Genomic DNA, 22,782 nt, shown 5'->3' with positions numbered 1-22,782 from the left:
CTCACAACTCAAGAGGTAGTTATTATTCTTCTTGCTTCCCAGTTAAAACATCATTTCACCTTTCAGAACACAAAGTACTACATATATAAATTGAATCTACGTGGCTGTTGTTTGAGTTTTTTCCTCCAAACTCCATATCTCTTGTAATCTCAGAGTTTAAAAATGTGTTACTGTGTCATGCCATATCAGATTTATATTTACTTGCAATTTTGGAGGCAGTTAACCCCTAAATACTTCAGCATGCGTCTCCTAAGAATAAGGGCATTCTCCTACATTGTAAAATTGTATGCATCAATTCAGGAAATTTAACACGAATATAATACTACTACCTAACACATAGTCTAAATTAAAATATCCCTGATTACTCAAGTAATATTCCTTATAGCTTCATTTTCTAAAATCTAGGCTCAAACAAGAACCTCACATTGTCTAAATGTATGATGTCCCTTTAGTGCCTGTTAATTCGGAACTGTTCTTCAGCCATGTTTGATTTCCATGACACTGTCATGTTTTAAGAGTGCAAGCCAGCCAACCTATTATATAACTTTAAACTTTCCTTATTTTCTCTGATGTTCAATATCAGTTTTAATTACAGTAAGAAAGTAAACATGGATCTCAGACTCTCCATATTCCACCCAAGAAAATTGTTTTAAAAAGTTGGGGGGTCAGTGAAAGTGTAATGTCACACAATAAACTTCAAAAATGACATCTACGACAATGGTTCCAGTGCGCAAGATTTGCCTCTTACTCTACACCATCCTCTGAAATATATATAGTCAAAATCTCCTGTGAATTTTTAATACTATCCTCAATTGGAAAAGAAAAAGACTGAGAATTGTTAATACAGTCTAGAAAAAATTATTTTTAAAACAGTCGAGTTAGCCTATTTTTTAGATGCTTGACTATAACTAGCAGAATAAATGAAACAAAATCAGTTAGACCGTAAGTAGAGAAAGTAGAGGATTGTTGCTTTTCATCTTAAGCCCTGTTTATAATGTAATTTTGAAAATTAGAAGCATGTAATATATATTACTTTAGAAAAACTTAAAAATAATAATTTAGAAAATTTCTCTTTATTGAGGACTTTTGAGACACAAAAGGAATTACAATTTGTAACCAATAACAGCATTTATAAACTCATCACTCTAATTCTCTGCAATCCCATTGTTTCTGAAAACTTTCATCACGACCTGCCTTCAACACAATTTTTCTAACAACTATTGTTTCAAACATCTTATTGTTGCCAAAGGGATTTTTAACTAATTGAATCCCTTTTTTATTTTTCTACCAATAAACTTTTCTTATTGCCAAATGAGTTAAATATTTAATTTTCCTTTCTAATGAGTCCTGTTCTTTTCTGCCCAATGTTGAATCTGGAACTTCTATGAAGGAAGGATATGAGAGTAACAATAATATTAGGTTGGGGAATGCAGTGGCAGTGGATACTGGGAAGCTAAATCTGCAACCATTCCCCACTGCCTGGCCACTATCACTCTTCTCCAACCCCCAGTGGGACCTGCCTCTGTTCAATTTGTATCACAAGAGACTAAAAACTCATCTCATTGAAACAGTTTATTTGAGAGATGGGCATCGCTAAACCCTTTCATATATCACATATATAAATATATATATATATAAAGTATGAAATATATGTATGAAATGGATATATATCATATATATGAAATATATATATGTGAAATGTATATATCATATATATGTATTTTTTAACTTAACACAAGTAGTAGCTGTCAACTGTCATATAATCTCTAATAGATGAAGCTCAGGGTGCTCTAAGAACTCAGCCAGTGGGCCTAAGCTAGAAAGCAGAGATGTCAGCAATTCTTTTTTTTCTCTAGGTAGTTACCTTTCAGGTAAACTGTTAAGGATGTGCAGGAATTAGCTAGGAATGCAGACATAAAAATCCATTCTAGAAAGAAAACTCAGGAAACAATAGGGAACTTATCTAGGCCACAGAAAGACAGAAGGAATTTGGTAGGAGTAATGAGTACAGTAGGAGTAATAAGTAAGGTGTGAGAGGGTGCTAGAGACATGAAAAGCAATCAGATCCTAAAGAGTTCTCACTTGTAAGTGGGAGCTAAATGATGAGAACACATGGACACGTAGAGGGGAACAACACACTCTGGGGCCTTTCAGAGAGTGGAGGGTGGGTGGAGGGAGAGGATCAGGAAAAATAACTAATGAGTACTAGGCTTAACACCTGGATGATGAAATAATCTGTACAACAAACTCCCACGACAAGTTTACCTGTGTAACAAACCTGCACTAGTATCCCTGAACTTAAAGTGAAAAACATATTAAAATGAAAATTTTTTTAAAAAGTCTTCTATGCTAGGTTAAGGAATTTAATCTCTAGTCTGAAAGGGAACGTTTCTGTCTGCTGTAAAATGAGTGAGTGAACTGTACAGTTTGATCTATTACATTGACTGCTGTCTCCACTGAAAATATTTATACCATTGTCAAGGCAGAATAATAAAACTTCAATGTTAAAATTACCTGAAGTTACCCAGAATGAGATTGCCATTAGCATTTTTTTCTTACTTTATGCATTGCAATTAAAAAGAAAAATAGAGTATGTTGGGTTGCTATTATTTTTGGAAAAAACTCCCTCTATCTTGCCAGTTTTTTTTTTTTTTAAACATACCAATATGTTTGTTTGGAATATATTTTCCTAGATGAGTACTGAAAATATATACCCCAAATTAAAGAAAACTCTGAGAAGCAAGCCAAGTGCATTTCTGATGATAATACTTCTTTCTCCTAGTAAGCCTTTTCCCTCACTCTCATGGTTATTCCATGGACATATCTTTGCATACATTTTGTTATTTTGCAGTTTTATATAATGTTTCTTGTTGTGGCCATTGAGGAATACTACACTTTCTGAGAAGGTTGCTTTTACCTTCTTCTAAAGGGGGAAATCATTCCTAGTTTAAATAATGAGTAAGCAAGAAGTCCTTAGATATGGACCAGAACATAGATAGTGGATATGAATACAGTTAGGCATGACAATGTACTTTTGTCTGTCTTTGATCCTCATATTTTTGGATCTCATTTTTAGAAGCATAGATGTTCTCGTAGATTCGGTTAGGTTGAGGAACACAGAAGACTTAGGTTGGGGAATGCAGTGGCAATGGATACTGGGAAGCTAAATCTGCAACCATTCCCCACTGCCTGGCCACTATCACTCTTCTCCAACCCCCAGTGGGACCTGCCTCTGTTCAATCTGTATCACAAGAGACTAAAAATTTATAAATGCTGTTATTGGTTACAAATTGTAATTCCTTTTGTGTCTCAAAAGTCCTCAATAAAGAGAAATTTTCTAAATTATTATTTTTTAATTATTTCTGAAGTAATATATATTACATGCTTCTAATTTTAAAAATTACATTATAAACAGGGCTTAAGATGAAAAGCAATAATCCTCTACTTTCTCTACTTACGGTCTAACTGATTTGTTTCATTTATTCTGCTAGTTACAGTCAAGCATCTTAGGGTTCTCTAGAAAAATATGCCTGAGAATGGATTAAAGTGTTAATTCTTTCTTTGTGAATTACAAGCCCAGGGCAGTGAAGTTATGGAATAAAATAAGTGAGGCCAGGAAAAGAGCAAATTGAAAGAAGTGGTACTTTACTGCACTGGTTACTGCTTTACAGTGAGCTGCAAAGATGTGTTGTAGGTGACTAAGGACTCTCTTAGAAGAGCTGCAGAAAAGATCTGCACCCTGAAAGGGGAAAGGGAGAGGGGATTTGTCCGTTTTTACCCTTATGTGTCACATTTCTCATTAATCAAGATGTATCCCATGGAAAGCTAACTTCCCTTTCTTCATCTTGCTAACCACTCCAGAAGCCAGATCCTAGGACCTGCAGTTTGGCATTTAATGCAAGTCTGGCATTGCAAGTGAAAGAAAGAAGAAGGTGGTAGAAGGTGAACTGAAAGGAGGTATGGGCATTGTGTCCAACAGAGAAATGCTCTTCCATCTGAAAGACAGCAAAGTAAGAAGGTGTACATGTATCTGATATGTACTGAAATATAGTACATGTATCTGATACTGTACTGATAGTGTAACTGTGGAAAATAAATGCATAGGAAAAAACAATCTTGACACATTTTGTGGCAAGATTGGGTATCACAGGTACCCCAATGGCTATTTTTCTGCTCCAGCACTCTTTAAAGCAAAAACACAGATTCAGAGGTTAATATAGAAAGCAATCTTAATCCAAATGCCAGCAGAGAAACCTTGGATGTATGCAGGCTAGTAAAGCTTTCTTTTACTTATTTCAGAAACTGACAAATCAGGAACTGTGAGTCTGTCTTCCAAAGCTTTTTTCTAGGCTAACATTCTTCTAAAAAAAAGAAAAAAAAATAGTCCAGCACAAAGCAAACAAAGCTGTCAATGCCTCTTGCTTTTATGGAGTTATGGAGAAACATGAGAGATCCATGGAGAATTATCTCCCAGCAGAGGATGGGAAGTTGAATTTGCAAGAAAAACCCATTTGTCTATAAATTAAAGGCACGTTCTCCAGACATGACTTTCTGTTCTCCAGTTTTTTTTCTTTTTTTTTTAGGTTACAAACATATTTAATACCCATTTGTATGATACCTGTGTTTCTCCTCAAGGTGGTCCTGTGCAAACATTTTATATGGACTTCAGGTTTCCTTGGACACCTCTGAACCCAATGTTGCTTATTTGCTGACAGCTATGAATGGATCTCTCAAAATGGCTGTCCAGTGATTTAATTGTCCTCTTTATCCCTTCTCAAATCTACTCTCAGGAAAAGTTTTCATATGTGCATTTGCCTCAAGGTGTAAATGACTGAATGGACTTAGCATGCCAAACCCTTCATTGTGTCATTTGCATTTAAACAGATGAGAAATTTAAAACCAAGGATCAATCAGCAAGTAGCAAAGGTTTAGGGGAGAAAAATAAAGCTAGCTCTTACTGAGCTCTCCATACAACCTGTATTACTTTAAATACTTGACCTGTATTAACTGTTTTGACTTGTGTCATCCTTGTAACAATCTTATGAGGTAGATACTATTAATAGTCACATTTTCAGGATGATATAATTAACACGTGAAGAAACAAAGTCCATAGAGATTCAGTAATTTATTGAAGAGTCTTTCCAGAGCTAGTTAATGGTTGAACTAAGAATTTAACCCAAATGCCCTTTCCAGCACCTGTACAATCAATAAACACAATACAATGCTTCAGGAAAGGCAAGAGATAAAAAAGAAAACAAGTTTTTATGCCTTTTCTAGAAATAACACCACATTGGTATATTATTTGTCTACTTGCAATGCCATTTCAGCCTTAGAGGAGAGTATGTGAGTGTTTCTATGTTCATATTAGGAAATGCAGTAAGTCTGTCTTCACAAACCTTGCTTCTATCAACAATCACCCAACAGAATAAATAAGCACCAAGGCTTCTCCATATGTCTCTGAAATAAAATTTCCCTGTTATATTATGTATTAAATTTAACTGGAGAATAACTGAGTAAAATCATGAGTTTTGAAAGAAATTTACAGATTGAAAGTCATTATTTCAGTACTTGATGGCAGTAACCTCCTCCTGGATTTTCACTCCTACATTTTCAAAGAATATTCTCTCATTATCTAGCTGTATTTGGTACAGGAAAGGAGTTTATTCTAAAAGTCAACAGTTAAAAAACCCCAGAAATAATGCAGACTACCACTGCAAATAAATAAGTAGTGTTGCTCATATAATTTCTATCATATTTGTTTCCTAAAAATGCCACAATACTTATTTTTGAAATAAAATATAGACTGAATGAGCAGCTCTTAAAAGGTAACAATACAGTGGAATTTTTAAGACAAAATATTAAAGTAATTTAACTGAGTAAAAAGCATTAAGCTTCATTTTAATATGTTGACATAAACCTTATATAATCTTTCAGTGTTCCTCAATTAGAAGTAAAAGCATGGAAAAAGTATATTTTATGTAAATACAAGAAAAGTTAATATTTCATAACTAGAAATACAATCTGCAGTACTTTTATCCACAGAGATAATCAGGTCTGGAGAGTATTAGCTCCTTCACTAAAATAACTGAGGGGTTTATGCAATGATAATTATTCATAATAACCATCTCAACATCTCTTTCTTTCTTCTTTGTACTCTTATGAAAATATTGCTTGCATAAATATATAATGTGGTCAAACTGTATATGTAAGTATTATTCCAGGGGTCACAACTCTGGCTAACAATCAGAATCATTTTCAAAATGTTTTAAAATGCAGAATCTCAGGATCCGTTCCACCCACGCTGGCTCAGAATATCCACCATTTGGCCCAGTGAATTTAAATATATAAGAAATCTCTTTAGACAGTTCTGATGATCAGCAGATTGGGAAACTCTGTAATGAGGCTAATACATTAAGAATTCTGTTAGACATGTTTATACTTCAACTATAAGAAATATGAATTTCCACTTCATTATTGTTCACTAAGAAAGACATCCAAAATTGGCCACCATAGTAAATATAAGAGGCCTTGAAATGCACACATTTTTATGAATTTTAAGCACAACATATTTTACTGATAGGCAGGAATAGGGAGATGACAATTTAAATTGGTAGATATTTTAATTGATAATAGAATTATATAAATAAATAACACCTAATAGATTTATTGGCAAGCTTTTCATACCATCCCAATATTTGCCTATATCTAGTCTTTAGGTTTTACATACATGGGGGAAAAAAGTTCATTGAACTTCTTGCAAAAACATATTATCATGGAAATTTGAACTTAAAAATCTTGACTGGGTCCAGTTGCTCAGGCCTAAAATTCCAGCACTTTGGGAGGCCAAGATGGGAGGCTCACTTGAGGTTAGGAGTTCAAGATTAGCCTGAGCAACATTGGGAGACCTCATCTCTACAAAAAATATAAATATATTTTTTAAATTAGGTATGATAGTGCATACCTATAGTTCTAGCTTCTTGGGAAGCTAAAGCGAGATAATTGCTTGAGCCCAGGAGTTTGAGGTTACAGTGAGCTATAATGGTACTACACTCCAGCCTGGGTGACAGAGAAAGACTCTGTCTCCAAAAAAAAAAAAGAAAAAAGAAAAAAAATGTGTCAATCCATGCAAGCAGACACCACTAAAACTAGCTAACAGAACATGTGATAGTCAATGAGATAGGCATCACTATAAAAATGATTTATGTGGTTTATTAGACATCGTGAGAAATAGACAATATATGTTAAATTTGAGGAGGATATGAAACTACCTGTCATTATAGATGTTGTTTATATAGCTGTCAGTCTAGTATGGCTATGAGTTAATAATGTTGCATCTTATCGAAAACTGCTTTCAATAATCTCATTTTTAATAATCACATTCATTGACAGGTATGTTACTTATTCATTCTGTCACTCAGTAAAAGCTATACTTAGACAAATATGTACCTACAACTGTGCTAACTGCAGTATATGAAACTCGTATGGCGCCTGCTTTCAACAACTTTCAACCTAGTAAGGTGAATATAAAACCAATAATTTATCCAAAAGTTCAAGCAATTACAGGTGTGACAAGTGCTGCAAAGAAAAGAATAGTTGCTAAGAAGGCATCAATAGGTGACAGAAAAAATACAAGGAAGTTACAGAAATCCTCCATGGTAATTGGCATTCAAACTAATTAACTGAAATTCTAAAGAAGACAGGAGTTAGCCAATTGGGAAATGAAGGGAAGGAAACACTGCAGAAGGAGCAACACAATGCAATGGCAAGTGAGATGTGGGCGGGGTTGGGGGAGAATCCAAACGTCACCCTCTCCTGGGGTTTGAGCAGCGCCTGCCATGAGAGATGGTCAAATCAACCAAACATGGTAGGGCCTTTCCTAGTTTTCCTTTCACCCCCCCTCATCCCTGCTCCCTTTGATCCTTTCCCATATGAACCTTTGTCTCAAGTTTTGGTTTTGGAGGAAACATAGATGTTAAAGTTATCTCACTAAGATTTCAATATAATTTGGGAAAGTATATTCACAGGCACAAGCATTAAGCACAGATAACTTCCAAGCATTCATATTTAAAATGTGTCCTTTCTATCATTTAAATGACTTTTTGCAGTGTCCATGCCAGTAGTAACAAAAATAATAAAATCGTAAAAATACATGAAGAATTTTAATTCAAATGATGTTGAAATACAGCTTTGAGGTATTACAAGAGATGAAGGCATTGCTTTAATGCATATATCATCTACATTACCAAGAAAAAATTTGAACTAAGATTGTCTATATATGCCAGTAAAGTAAGTAGACCAGACTTTTGAACGAGAAGAATGCAAATGAGACCAATGCTCACCTGCTGTCGTAGTCAATGTTGGTTAGGTTTTTGCAGTGAGCCCTATCTTATAATGCTTTAATATTATTAAACTTCATTTTTATATCCTTTTATAAATGCCCCTAAGCTTTGCAAGATAGATGAGAGAATGTCCATTAGCAGAAAAACATATTTTTAGTTACATGATTAAATACATTCACACTAGAGATAAAGGTGCAAAATTTTTTTGTGCATTGTCTCTTGACATCTGTATCTCTCTTAAATGGTATCAGGTAGACCTTCTTTCTCTGTCACAACTCCTCTTCCTCCCAGTCTCCCTCCACACTGTTTCCCTAGATTTTGTATCCCACTGTTCTGCAACACTGAAGACTTTCTCATTGTTCTGTCCTCAGCTACTGGTCTAGGCTTTCAATATAAAGACTGCATCAGTTTTCCCTTGGATGAAGACTGGTGGTGTGACCAATCAGAGGGTCTGCACATAGAAGGAGTGAAAAAGAAAAATAGCTTGCTCTGTTCAGCTTTGGAATGACAGATAGGAAATACAGAGATGCATTGGTTAGTATATTTTCTATCTTATTGCAAAACTCTTTTTATTATTCTAGCTTGTAATGACCCTTGTACTGGAGTATGAATGAATAAATACCCAACACATGGAAGAGTAAGGGGAGAAAGAAAATATGGCCCTACATAATTGCCTCCAAGTGGAACCCTTTGGATGCTCATGAAAAAGCATTAATTTCCTTAAAGAATACAGACACCCTGGAGATAACCCTCGATTTATCTAGATTGCCTTTAGAGGGCACAACTGCTCATTTTAGGTTGATAAGATATTGGGTGCATCTCCTAGTGCCCTCAGTTAGGGATTGACATTTGCTCCTTCATTTCACAATTCAAAATTTACCTCTACCCTCAATACCATTTTCCATGCTTTCCACAATTTTCCATGCTTGACTTCTGGACATATCACCTAGTGTTTCAGTGTCAGATGATGAGAACTCAAGTTGAGTTCTGAGAAGGTGGCTCATTTTTGTACAAGCAGAAGGTCTCTTGCCACTACTGAAGGTTTGAGAGCACCAGGTTCCTGCCCCTAAGCAGTTCACTCACCCTGTTATTTACTATCTATATTTCACACATACATTTCTAGAAGGGAAGGCTAGCTAGCTTTGATTTCCCTGCTTGAGCACCATGGGATAACCTAGTAATGACTGTGCCCTGAAGATGGAAGTTCCAATGTCAGCCAGATATCCCAGAGTGAAGTCACTGGGAGCTTGGCATCGTCTGAAAAAATAATGCATATGATATTTATTTAAATATATTTGAATCGAATTCTCCAAATATATTTATCTTTGTAAAATTGGTGGGACAGGGCCAATGTGTAAGAAATCTTTTAGAGGATTTTGTCCAATATGTATGTCCTCAAGAACAAAGAGAAGAGGAGAGGAGACATGGAGGAAGCGATCTCATTTACTATCATGCAGGCAGTTGCAGCCTGAAGCGTGTGCAGAGATGAACGAGAGATGGCTTTCACTTAGGGATACCTGAGAGATTCAGAACTCAGAGACAGCAAGTATAGCAGAGATGGGGAGCCAGTCACAGTATGGAAAATGGAAGGGAGTATAGGCTGAAAGTCTCTAAAGGATTAATTGGCCCTTTGCCCCACTCGCCGTACGAAACTGAGAGCATTCAGGTAGCCGATCTCACCTACTCCTATTCCATGGCCAGGAGTCAGTTTGGGGTTACAGAATCTATGATGTTGAAATACAGAGACTCAGAGCGTTGATTCACCAGAAGTGAAGATAAAGGTGAGACAGAGTTTAAAATGTGCATTAATTAGTACTCTTTATAAAGAAAATATAGCCAAATCTTAAGCCCCCTGTTACTACACTGACCAGAAAGCATCTAAAACAAATATATTGAGAAACCAGCTTGTCTCTAGTTTAATCAATAGACTCTACATTAAAACAAAACAAAACAAAAACCAAAAGTCCAGAAAGAGGGCAAAGGAATTGTGGGGGTTATTTTTCATTGTTGTTGTTTTTAATTAGGGGGATTGTCCTCAACAACCTGATTATCTTTCCTTAATTTTGAGTGTACAGATTGAGCAATATCCCTGTTTGTTGCTTGAGAGACACAATGTACTATTAACCATCTCCACTATCTCCATAAGTCTCCGTAGGTCAAATCCTTTTGGCTGCCACTTTGACCTTGCCACTCATTGCAATTATTGCCTCCACTGTTAATGCTGAAACCTGGCTTCTATCTGGGAAAGGGGTGGGAGTGAGGCTTCAACCAACTTCTTTGCTTTTGTAGCCCAGGCTTTCAATGGCATTTTCTGTCAGCCTGTCCCGGAGAGCAGAGCCACCATTGAACTTAATGATGCTGGTGCCCCTCTCAGAGCTAATGCATCAGCACTTTGAAAAATAATGAGTCCTTCAGGAGACATAGTGAAACATAGTTTTGGAGGGTTTTTCCAACCTTCCATAACATACTACTTTAACACATACGGACCAACATACACATCTCAATTATTTTCTTCCACAGTCTGTAACATTAAATCAGGCATTTTTATCTTACTTAGTCTGAACCATGATTTTTCCATGTGTCTCTGGGATAGCCCAGCAGTGTGGTTGAATAGTTTCCCAGGGTGCTTTCTGGGAGTGTTAAATCCTGTATCTGGAGGGTGTCCTTTCATGTCAATAAACTATCTTTTATCCCAAATCAAGTTAAATTTCTCTTTGTTTAGTTTTTTAAGACTATAATCCCTTTTCTCCTTCTGCAGATCCAGCACATCCCCAGATGAGTGACATTGTGATTTAGTCCATTTATTGGTTGTGTGTGGGCAGACGTTGAGGGAGTGCATGTTTTATTACAGATGAGAGACATCTGCATCATCTGAAGGTAGTAGCAGAGCTCCAGCCATTAGCATAGAGAAGTGGGCTACTTCTGCAGGCTTACAGGGTTCAGGGAAGTGTGTGGGTTCAATAATTTGATGCATCAACACCTGCATCAGTTCCCCATTCTTTCACAGGCAGGGCCCTGACTTTTACATAGCAAGCTTATCTTGATTGAGAGCTTAACCTCTGTTGGAGCTTTCCCTACTTTTCTGCTATAAAATATGAGCGCCCCTTTATAGGCAAACAAGGAGGGCTTTAATGTTTATACTTGGCTTCTCACTGCCAATCGTCTTCTGCTTTTATTTACCTCTTAATCATAGCATCGACTGAACAGAGAAAACCACTGAATTCTGTTGCCTTTACAGTTGCTCTTTCCTTCATAATTGTATACCCTGCACACAAACGTTACAGCGTATCCAGAGTCCAATTGTTCCACAATTGGATGTTTATTCAGAATACCTGATCAGCCACAATGCTAAGGAAGGCACAAATAGGCACTCCCCTTCTCTTACCCTGGGTCACTCCAATCTATCCTTTAAATCTCCCCCAAAATGCCCGTTCCTTAAGGAAGTATGTAAGCTGTCATTCACTTATTTTCCTCCCACAGAATTACATGTATCCTCTACCATAGAGCCAAATGTGTTACGTTGAAGTTGCCTGGATATTCATCTTTATCTGATCCTCTGATAGAAGCAACTTGAGGTTAAGCACCATGTCTGTCTTGCTTATTGTTTGTTATAATTCTAGCATGAAGCATGGCACCAGCAACCCCAGAGATAATCAATAAAAGCTTGTTTTTTTTTTTTAAAAAAAAGTCAGTACAGTTTAGTACTGTAGTTTTCTATTATTTAGATGTCCTTGATTCAGTTAATAAAATAATTCATTAGATTTGATGATAAAATCTCTTTATATAGTGGTATTGTACATATATCCTCTAAAGCTGCTTTTTTAGAGTCAGCTATATATATCATATAAATGTCATCTGTCATCATATTTATTAAATTTGCAGAACCCTAATTAATTTTTATTTAGAATCTGCCAGCATTGTCACCATTGTTTAAAAACGTACTGCTTCTTGTATTATCTAAAATGGCACTGTGATGAACTGGCGGTCTTACTAATTTTCTCCAACTGTCCAATGAGTCATATAGCATTTCCTGTCAAAATCTTTCATCTCGTTTTTACCAGCTAAATGCTCAAACTATTGACATCATTTATAGAAATGGAAAGATGTTTAAAGTTAGTTGAAAGCTGGTAAAAGCTAGTCCATTTTATAAGTTACAGTTATTTGGGATAAAATCTCCACAGATAATCTCAATAAGGACAATTTTATTCTCTTATTTAATACAGTTACACACTCTCTATGTCTCTATGTATATATGCATGTATGTGTGTCTGTGTATATGTGTATTTTATTTATATATATGACATATACACACATATATTTACTATATGTCTGTCTATACACACAGGGGCTCAATCACATAGAATAAAAATAATATTTTCTGTCTTTAATAGACACTCTGAAAGCTCTTTAAACTGCTTTTGATATGCCTCTTTATGAAACACTGAATCTATCCTACATTGTGTGGTGAGAATGTCTATTTTGGCATTGCTTAGTGCAGCCAACAACTATAAAAATTGATGCCTACCCTTCTTCAATTTACCTTAGGTCAACTCACCCTATAACAGCTGGCTTCTGGAATTTTTTTTTTTCTTTTTTTCTCTACGTAAGTCCTGTGGAGAATTTCAAAGTTTATCACATCTAAAATATAACCATAACTGTTTTCCAGGAGACCATGGTTACATCACATACAGATTATGATTTAGATTTGCTGGTAATGAAACTGTTCAGGAAAATGGAACTAGATACAATGTCAAAAACAGATCTACATGTGTTAGATACGCACAAGTAAAATCCTAATTTACACTGCAGATCATCGATTTGTTCTAGCAGTAGAAGCCACATCATCAACGTACTTTGCTATTGTCCTGAAGGATATGTTGACCTATTTAATTTTCTGTTCTGCCAATTAAAGCCTTCTTTGGCGAATATTTAACAAAATATTCAATTAGGATTTATATGGTTAAGCTTTTCTCCATAAAATGCAACTACACAATATAGTTTAGTTTACTTTAGTTTGACTGCTTTTCAGGTTTAACATTGATCTACTTCTAAGTCCAAGACAAAATTATCCTCCTCTTACAGGTTTTTCTGTGTGCAATTTAAGATAATATGGTTATTCAGCAAAACGACTATCAGAAAGAGCTGTGAAGATGAAATTGTGTTATTTGAAATTGTTCTCAAAGGTCAAGAATAATATTTTCAACTGGGCATCTAAATCTCATTTTTGAAAAGCATGAATGAATTAATAATTTGGGTGAATGATGCATTTTTTTAGAGTGGATATATCATATATATATCATTGATACATAGTAGTGGTGTCATAGATTTTGTGTGTGTGTGCTGTTTTAATTTCTAACATGGCTGTAGTGCCACCCCTGGGAACTCGTTAAGATATCAACAGTTAGAATATGGAACTCAACCTATGTAAACTCAGAAGTTTACAGAGACTGTTTCATCTCGAGAAAAGAAAATACATTTTAATAGAAGGCATACTAAGATACAATAAAATTCAGTGAAGTTAGGCACGCTTAGTGACATGGACATTAATAGAGACCTGTTCTTATATATATTAATTAGCCTGTACCTTCCTAAAATTTACCATATTAAATAGTCTTATTTATGATAAGTAAATCTCTTGATTTAAAATCTCTGTTTTATAATAATTACTGTATTTAGATGGATAAAACTGAAAATTGAGGAACTCTTTAATTAGAAGGTACATATTTCATTTCATGTAGTGGTGAATCCTGGATTAATGATGTGTAAGCCACATGCAACCATTGGATGTCTTCCTTTGTGCTCATTGTTCAAGATCAAGGGCTATACTGTGTCAGAATTATTCTGAACTAAAACTATTGACTCTAGAGATTTTGGACTTTTGTGGCCCCTATTTTCGAACTGACTCATAGGTTCCAACACTTTTGATTCCCTGGACTATTTTATCTACAGACTGTACCAAGCTCCACAGAAAATGAAGAAATCAAGACTAAAAAGAGCTTATCCTATCTCTGTAAATCAACTGGTAAGATATTCAAATGACTCAAATTTGACCCACAAGCTCTTTAAATGTAACATGTTTATTTAGATTATGGTGATTAGACAAAATAACGTAATGCAGCCATCAGTTCCCTGCTTACTTTCTGGGATCCACTGTCCACTTTTCCACAATATTAGCAAATGGATAGCTCAGTGCTTAAGTGATGGCTTCTGAGCAGCAAATGGCCAAGGCCCAGTTCCTCTTTCAATCATGGTTAGAAAGCACTGACTTTGGAACTTCTTTGTCCTTCATATTTCCCCACAAGGGACTATATAGGTATAGTTAATCCTTGGCCCCTTAACATGCACTAAGGCTGTTTAACATCAGCTGTTTGGCATGCTTTTTATGTAACACGCAATTATCTGGCGAAAGTCACTCTGCAAAGCATAAGTAACATGTTAGTATTACTATTATCAGCAATGACATCAGTGCACAAAACAACTTTTATGGTCCAGTTAACAAACTTCAATACAAGCAAAGCCATAATTTAGAAGAAAATCCCCCAAACTGTGTATATTATAAATAATTCTTCATAGCTTGCCTCCCTGCTTTATTATTACTATTTTACTTAATGACAAAACAAATGAGTTTGAATTTGTCTCTAGATTTAGTGTAGGAGCTAGCCACAAGATATCTTATATTTAAATATAGCAAACTAAGTAAATTAACACTCATACTTTAGAAACTTTAATACGAATCTCTTAAACATACCAGTAGTATATCCACAGGCATGAGCTGTGTAATTCCCAAAGTCAGTTAACTTAGGGTATATTCATCTGAAAATTTTAACTATAGAATCAATACACTTTGAAATTGTTAAATAATGTAAGCTATGTGCACCTGACAATTAACAAATGGTGTATTATATTTTAAATCCCTAAAGATTTTATTTAAAATAGTTCTTCAGAGCTCTTCAAGTTAAATAATTCTTACAAATACTTAAGCATTTGTATTTCAAAAGGAGCTTGTATACTTCTATTTTAGGACTTTAACAGTTTATCTGAAATAAAACTTGATTGGCGTAGGTTACTCTGTATGAAATGAAGTAGTGTTAACATTTACTTGATACCTGCAGAGAAAAGCAAGCAAATTATATTTATACAGTGTATTACAAGATATTACATGCAGCTGTTTTCAACTTGATTTTTATTTAGACAATGGAAGGGTAAAAATGACTTTAAAGCTTTCTGTAATGATAGCTTTAGAGACAAAGGCCAGCATTCATACACTTTTGGCTCAGAAAAACATTTAAGACCAAAAAGATTTATTAACCAGAATTTTTTTTTAGTACACGCCAAATTAAATTTTAAATCTGTGTATCAAAACGTGTAACTAGATTTTTGGCCCAGAACAGTCATCAAAATGAAAAAAACAGTTTCATTCAATTAACATTTCTATCAAATCTGGGGACACAGAGTTTTATACTTTAAATGAATATGGATGTAAAATTTCATGCATTTAAATAACTTGCACATTTCAAATAGATTTGACTTCCAGTTTCTAAAATAAAGTCAAATGAACTAGAATTTGTATTCAAAATTAAATATTCACTACCATTGTATGTGATGGAAAAAATAGTTGCTCATGAAATGAGAAATCTCTTACCAGGAGCTGAAACTATAACAGGAAAGTGCCAACCAATTCAAGGTCTTCAGTGTCACCCAGGGCCCAGTCAATATCTCCTAGTCTCTGGTGCATTATCTCCAACTCTCCTCAGTAATTCTTGCAAATCTTCAACAGTATAGTTGCCTATGATCTCCATTTTTCAGCATATCACCATTTCTTGGACTTCTTTGAGAAAATACTGTTCATAACATATGAAATCTCAAATCCATCTCTTACAGTCATTCTAATTTGACTTCACTACTCTCTCTTTTCCTCTGAATTTTTTAATCTCCTAATAGCCAATCACCCTACATGTGCTCTTAATTTTACCTCCTGCCTACACAGTGAACTTACTCCATAAATTGCTTCTCTTCCCTATATTATTATTCTCACCATCTTCCTCTAAGTTTGTCCTTAAATTCTGTATAAAGAATGCTGATATTTTAATATGGATATTAAAAAATTATGTTTTCTTATACCTGCATCTCCCCACATCTAGTCCAGTATATCTATCTACCCTTCCACATAGAGTCCTGTTTTCAAGTGGAGTAATATATGTTCTGTGTTCACACTTGCTTGCCTTACCCTTTTTTACACTAAGATCTGCTCTTACTCTTCCACTATAACATTCTTTGCCAGAGTCATTAAAAAGACAAGATGCTAACATTTTAATCCACAATTTTATCAAACAAATTCCACTTGGCACAATTAGCATTAAGTATATAAAACTGCACTCTCTTTGTTTTATTTTAATGTGCCATCGAAGACATACCTCTGTTAATTTCAGGGCATGCTTAACACGATTATAAATATATGCAATCTGGCCTTGGACTAACTTGGAAACTTGAGTCCACTCTTGGCTCTGCCACATAGCGCCTGAGCACTGAGTGGCTTGGCTAAGTTACCTAAACTTCATGCATTTAAAATTCCCTCACTTGTAAAATGGACTTGAGTAATAGTATCTACTCTACAGTGCTATGATGAAGATTACATAGGATAAAATACTTAAGTCACTGGCATTTAATAAATTATCAAAAAAATTAGAAATCACATTCTGCTAACATTTTAATTCACAATTTTATCAAACAAATGCCACTTGGGACAATTAGCATTAACTAATGCCCTGAAATTAACAGAGGTGTGTCTTTCATGACACGTTAAAATGAGAAAGAAGAGTGTAGGAGGAAGACAGAGAAGAGGATAGACAATAGAAGAAAAAAAATAGAAGAAGCCCTTATTTTATAAAAAAGGCTCCAGACTTGTAGATTCCCTTGTTAAAGAAGAAACAAAGTCAGACTTGTAGGAGAGACTTTATTTGAAAAGACTACTGGAATAGGAGAAGAATGACGACTGCAATAGAGAGAATGCTACAAACATGAGACCTATAAATGTCTCAAACGTCAGACAGAAAATTCTTTTATTGGGAAGAGTTAACAAGGATAGAAATGATCAGGCGTAGGGAGTGGGATGAGCAGGTGGTGTGATAGGATAGTTGAGCAGGCAGTCTCTTTCTTTGCCGTCAGCCAGTTCTCAGGAGAGGCCACTGAGGGTGAGGTTGGTTGCTGTACTTTCCATTATCTGCTTAAGCACCCAATGCTTGCTTAAAGTACAAGGTTGGGTCAAATTTTGGGACCCTCCAAATAAAGAAGCCTGACTCAAATTTGATAAAGACAAGTTAATGAGCAATCGGTCAGTAGGCAAAAACAGTTCAGCTGGTTGTTTGTAAGACAAAAAATAGGAATTTGAAGCATCTGTGTCTAGCCTTCTACAAGGTGAAACAAAAAGGTTATCCCTGAGCCTTATCTAGGTTTTATGGGAGCACTGTGATTCTCTGCAGTAAGCCCTTTCCTGGAACACTAAGAGTGAGAGCATTTCTTAATCATCACTGTTTTCCAGAAGCATAGAACTCAGGTACAGTTCAATATTGTCACACTTTTCTTATCTCTGGAGCTTCAGTACAACTTATTCTATACCCTAGTGGTTAGTGGCTAGCTCAGCCAGGGTGAGAATCTGCTTTTCCAGTAGCACTGGATAGGTGATGATAGAAAGAGGCCATGAGTTGGGGAAAACTTATACAGTTGTTATTTTTTAAGTACTTAAACTTGTGTCAGGATCTTCACTGGGTGAAAGAACCTCACATATCTGCCTTAGTTAGGGTTCCACTGTTGCTGCTTGCTACTTTTTATATCCCTTTTCTGTGTTCCTCTAATTACTGGAGTTGTAACTAGCCCCAAGTAAGTTGAGAAAGAAAGCTGTATGTAGACATGCCCTACTTTAATGTTAGGAATAGACAATTACTAGAATAGACTTTTCCTTGAATGTATATTCATGCAGATGCTTAGTTTAAAAATAGAGAAATAATAATAGAGTTGATTTAAAAGAGTTCTGCATAGTTTATTTAAAAAGATATTTGATCTTTAGGCCTTTCTACTATTAATGTTAGGTTTCTGCCATATTAAAAATTGTTATTTTAAAAAATTTTCCAAATGTCTGTTGAATATTTGTACATACACCCCCAAAATTAATATATATTAGAAATAACTATTATACTTTGGTGAGTTTATTGGCTAATTTCATCAGTATTCTCATAAGTATGTGATTCCTCATACTCCAGAACCAAAAATTAAATATGAAATTATTTCCACTGGGCATGGTGGCTCACATCTGTAATCTCAGCACTTAGGGAGGTTGAAGCAGGAAGATTGTTTGAGTCCAGGAGTTTAAGACCAGCCTGGGCAACATAGCAAGACCTTGTCTCTACTAGAAAAAAAAAAATTAGTGAAGAACAGCAGTGCATGTCTGTAGTCCCAACTTCTCAGAAGAGTGAAACTGGAGAATCTCTTGAGCCTGAGAATTCGAGGCTGCAGTGAGTTATGATCATTATAACCACATCATTGCACTCCATCCTGCATGACAGGGCGAGACCATCTCTCAAAAACAAAACAAAACAAAACAAAAACAAGAAAGAAGAAGGAAGGACGGAAAGAAAGGGAGAGAAGGAAGGAAGGAAGGAAGAGGGGGAGGGAGGGAGGGAAGGAAGGAAGAGGGGGAGGGAGGGAAGGAAGGAAGGAAAGAAGGAAGGAAGAAAGGAAGGAAGGAAGGAAAGAAGGAAGGAAGGAGAAAAACTATCTCACTCATAGACACAACAGCTATATGATTTTTCCTGGAGACCCTCTTCCTTTAGATCTCAATGTTCCTTTTCTGACCTGGACTGCTCTTCTCTTGCTAGCCGCACAGCTGACACCTTGTAAATTCTGTCCATCCCTCACTATTATTTCCTGATTATTTCTATTTTTCTCTTAATTTTCTCCTTAATTTTGATGGAACACATCTTCTAACAACTTTTCTTCTATTCTCTTCATTGTAAATTTGTTTTATTTTATTTCTTTAGTAGGTAGAGAAAAAAATGGACACACATCATCAACTCTTATTTTTAAGTTTTTCCTCTCATGAATACTATTTTTCAAATGAATGTGAAAACCAGTCCCAAAGATTAAGACGAATACTGTAGCTTAAGAAGATTACCTTCATCTCAGCTTGAAAATATAGAAAATCTTACATATTTAAAACTATAGTTAATTTCATTTATTAAGTATTGTCTTTACATTCCAAGAATAAAAATCACTTAAGGGGCCAATATGTGATGTAACAAAGGGAAGGGAATTTAGGAATTTCCACAAAAAGAATGAATGAAATAAGCTCTATTGATCATTTCTAAAGGAAAGTACATTTTAATTGCAACTACTATAAACCTGCTCTCTGTTTACATGGTAAGGCAAGAACTGTGAATAAATATGAGCTTTAGAAAACTGAAGAATGTTATATCTGTATCAGTTTGCATCCCAACTTTGCTTCTCCTACTTAATTTTCTTACCTTGATAAGTAAGAGTATCTTTTTTTCTTTTCCCATCTATCTTTAATAGATATGGCCACATCAATGCAGAATACTTCCTAGATGACTAAATGGAGATTGACAAAATGGCCCTATATGACTGAGAAAACTGGCATTTTAAAATAGTTCTTAGTTGACTTTACTGAATAACCAAGAATAGGTAAAGTAATAACAATAATAACGCTATTCAAAAGCTCTTCACATTACCATGAACAGAGGTAGTTTTAAAATGAGGCCTCATATGTTTTGCTCACTTGTGCAGTTTCAGAATTCAGCTGAGTGCCTGGCATATAAAGGAAGTCAATAAATATTTGTGGCTGAATGAACGCTCTTTTTATTAGCTTTCAAAATCTTTGCTATCACTGATGATTCTACATTATGTTTGCTATTTTTCTGTCAAATTCCCTTTATTTTTTATTTATATCTCCAGAATCAGTTTACCACTAATCTTATCAACGTGGTTTTGTCCAAAAATACATAAGTACTGCTGCTACTATTTATAACATTCTCACTAAGAATATTACAGCTACTGGCTTTATTATTTTTGTTTTCACCATGATGTTAATGAAGGATACTGCTACTGATGATGATAATAATGATGAATATGAAGGTGATATAACAATATCATTTTCTTCTTAAACCAGATTTATCTTGCATTTTTCTTAGTTTTTTTCATAGAAGAATCTTGCATCTTCAATAAAAACCAAGTTACTCACCATCTACTTTGTTTTTTCTTTTTTCATGTAGATGTATACAAATCATCTACATTTCTTCATTGTTTTCTACTCCAAAAGCCTTCTGTTTCTGCTGATTTCACGCTCTTCTTTAGCTCCCCAATGAAACAGCTATCTCACTATTATTTCCCTCCTTGGGTGAAGGGCGGGCTACATGCTTTCAGTTTTTATGCTGTTAGGGTCCCAACAGTAAAGTGATGGCATGCTAAAATTGAGATCATTTGAACAGTCTGTATTTACAAGGAGACTAATTACCCAAAAATACGCAAGATGGAATCACAAAAAAGAGAGAAGAAAATAGTAGTTAACAGCAGCAGAGCTATCGCCATTCCTAAGGACTCACAAAGAAGAGGAGGAAGAAAGAGAGTCATGTGGCAGCTTGAGAGAACCAGAGACTTCAGTTGAGGGATACCGCCAGGCCAAGGCAAAACTCAGGAAAGGAACAGAGAAGTAAACGGCCTAACCTCATCCTCTTCCCTCCTCCTCCATCCCTCATCCTTACCTCATGCTAGTGCTTCCCATTATTTTAACCAAAACAGAAGCCAGACTTCATAGGAACTTGCTGATGTAATTGATACAGGTCAGGCACCTGGGGGGGAGAGCAGGTTGGAGAAGAAGAGACCCTGAATGTGGAGTGGGAAACTATCTGACCCACTGTTCCACCTCTGTTTTTCAGCATGTATTCTTATCCTGCATCCTGCTTAGTCATACAGTCTGAAGAGCAGGGCAGCTTGTACTCTCATCTGAACTTGTTCCAGGGTCCATTCTGACTTTGGAATCTGCTGAAAACTGTACCCTTACAGGTCATCTGATGAAAGAACTGGAACAACATGTCCAACTGTGAGCTGTGTACATTTCTTCCTAAACCCAAAAGGATTGCAAAGCACTGTGTTGCTTTCCTTCGGATGGGATATGCAAAGCACATCTTCTCATCTCATACTTTAGAGGAGAAAATCTGACAAGCATCATGTTACAGATATCTACAAACCTCACTGACAGGTCAGGTTTCTGAATTGTCCCAGAGTTTATTTTTAACCCTATGGCTCACATATCTTACTAAGACATAAGGTACTTGCTACTTCTTGATCACTTGATCCTACCAGCACAAACCTATCAATGTAGTGGACATATGGGATGTTTTGCCGATAGCAATGTTAAGTTGGTCACGGACCCTCCTATTTTATAAAAAAGTAATAATAATGGGCATAGTCCTGAGCCAAGACAAAAAAAGATGCAGTATGATTAAAGCTATGTGCATCTAGATTATTTCTGATTTTGCTTACCCACTGGAATAGAGAAGAATGCACTTAACAAGTCAATAGCTAAATACCGGAACAAGGATTTGTGTTTAATTGCGCCAGTAAAAATAACACATCTATAACTGTGGCTGTGAATTGTATCATTACTTTCATTTAGTTCATGAAAACCTGAAATTCTCCATACTGTATTCATGCGAGTTCGTTTGTTTCTTTTTGTTGACCAAACAGAGATGTATAGTGAAAATATTAGGAATTATCATCCTTGTGTCTTTAGTCTTTGATAGTGTTCCTAGTCTCTATCATTTTTTCAGGAATATGATATTACTTTACTTTTGGTACACTATCTCTGCTGGTGAAAGCTTGGGAGCTTTAATTTGCACTATGAAAGCTCTCACTTTGTAGTCAGATAATCAATTTTAATATTCTTCCAGTCATTGATAAAATCATCCATTTTAACTTTTATTATGGGATTGTGGAAATAACATGATTGATTAGCCCTCACATACAAGATCCATTCCAATATTCCCAATTTCCTGAGTTTTCAGTTTCTTCCTGTTTAGTATGCCAACATGTCAGGGATGTTGATTTTATTAAGTGCAGGCTATTGTTGAGTTGTGTCTACTGTTCTGGCATACTTTCATTACCACTCCTATGTACTTGAGCCAATACGTCATATCTTGAGCCCAAATTAGGCTCACAGTTGTCAATAAATTTGAGCTATTTAAAATGTACATTTCTTCTTCTTTTGCCAGATATCTATAGATTCTTCATTCACACGTGCTCCTTGGGATTCTGCAGATGAAGTCTGAGGGAGGGGGGATCTTGTAATTCTCTTAATGTACTCTTATCTCCTGGTTCATGTCTGTAACCCCGCGGTCAATATAGATTATGTTGAGATCAAACTCAAGCATAGCCC

General features: G+C 35.5%; 1 long non-coding RNA gene across 1 annotated transcript; it reads left to right on the top strand.

Moving 5' to 3' along the window:
* The first annotated feature begins 2,666 nt into the window (after positions 1 to 2,666).
* Positions 2,667 to 11,839, top strand: LOC116274124. The gene is made up of 3 exons (XR_004182621.1): positions 2,667 to 8,873; positions 11,098 to 11,216; positions 11,820 to 11,839. It is a non-coding gene; the product is annotated as an uncharacterized LOC116274124 (long non-coding RNA).
* The last annotated feature ends 10,943 nt before the right edge of the window (positions 11,840 to 22,782 follow it).

Source organism: Papio anubis, chromosome 3 (genome assembly GCF_008728515.1).
Source record: "Papio anubis isolate 15944 chromosome 3, Panubis1.0, whole genome shotgun sequence".
Taxonomy (NCBI): Eukaryota; Metazoa; Chordata; class Mammalia; order Primates; family Cercopithecidae; genus Papio; species Papio anubis.
This window is presented reverse-complemented; position numbering and strand designations above follow the sequence as displayed.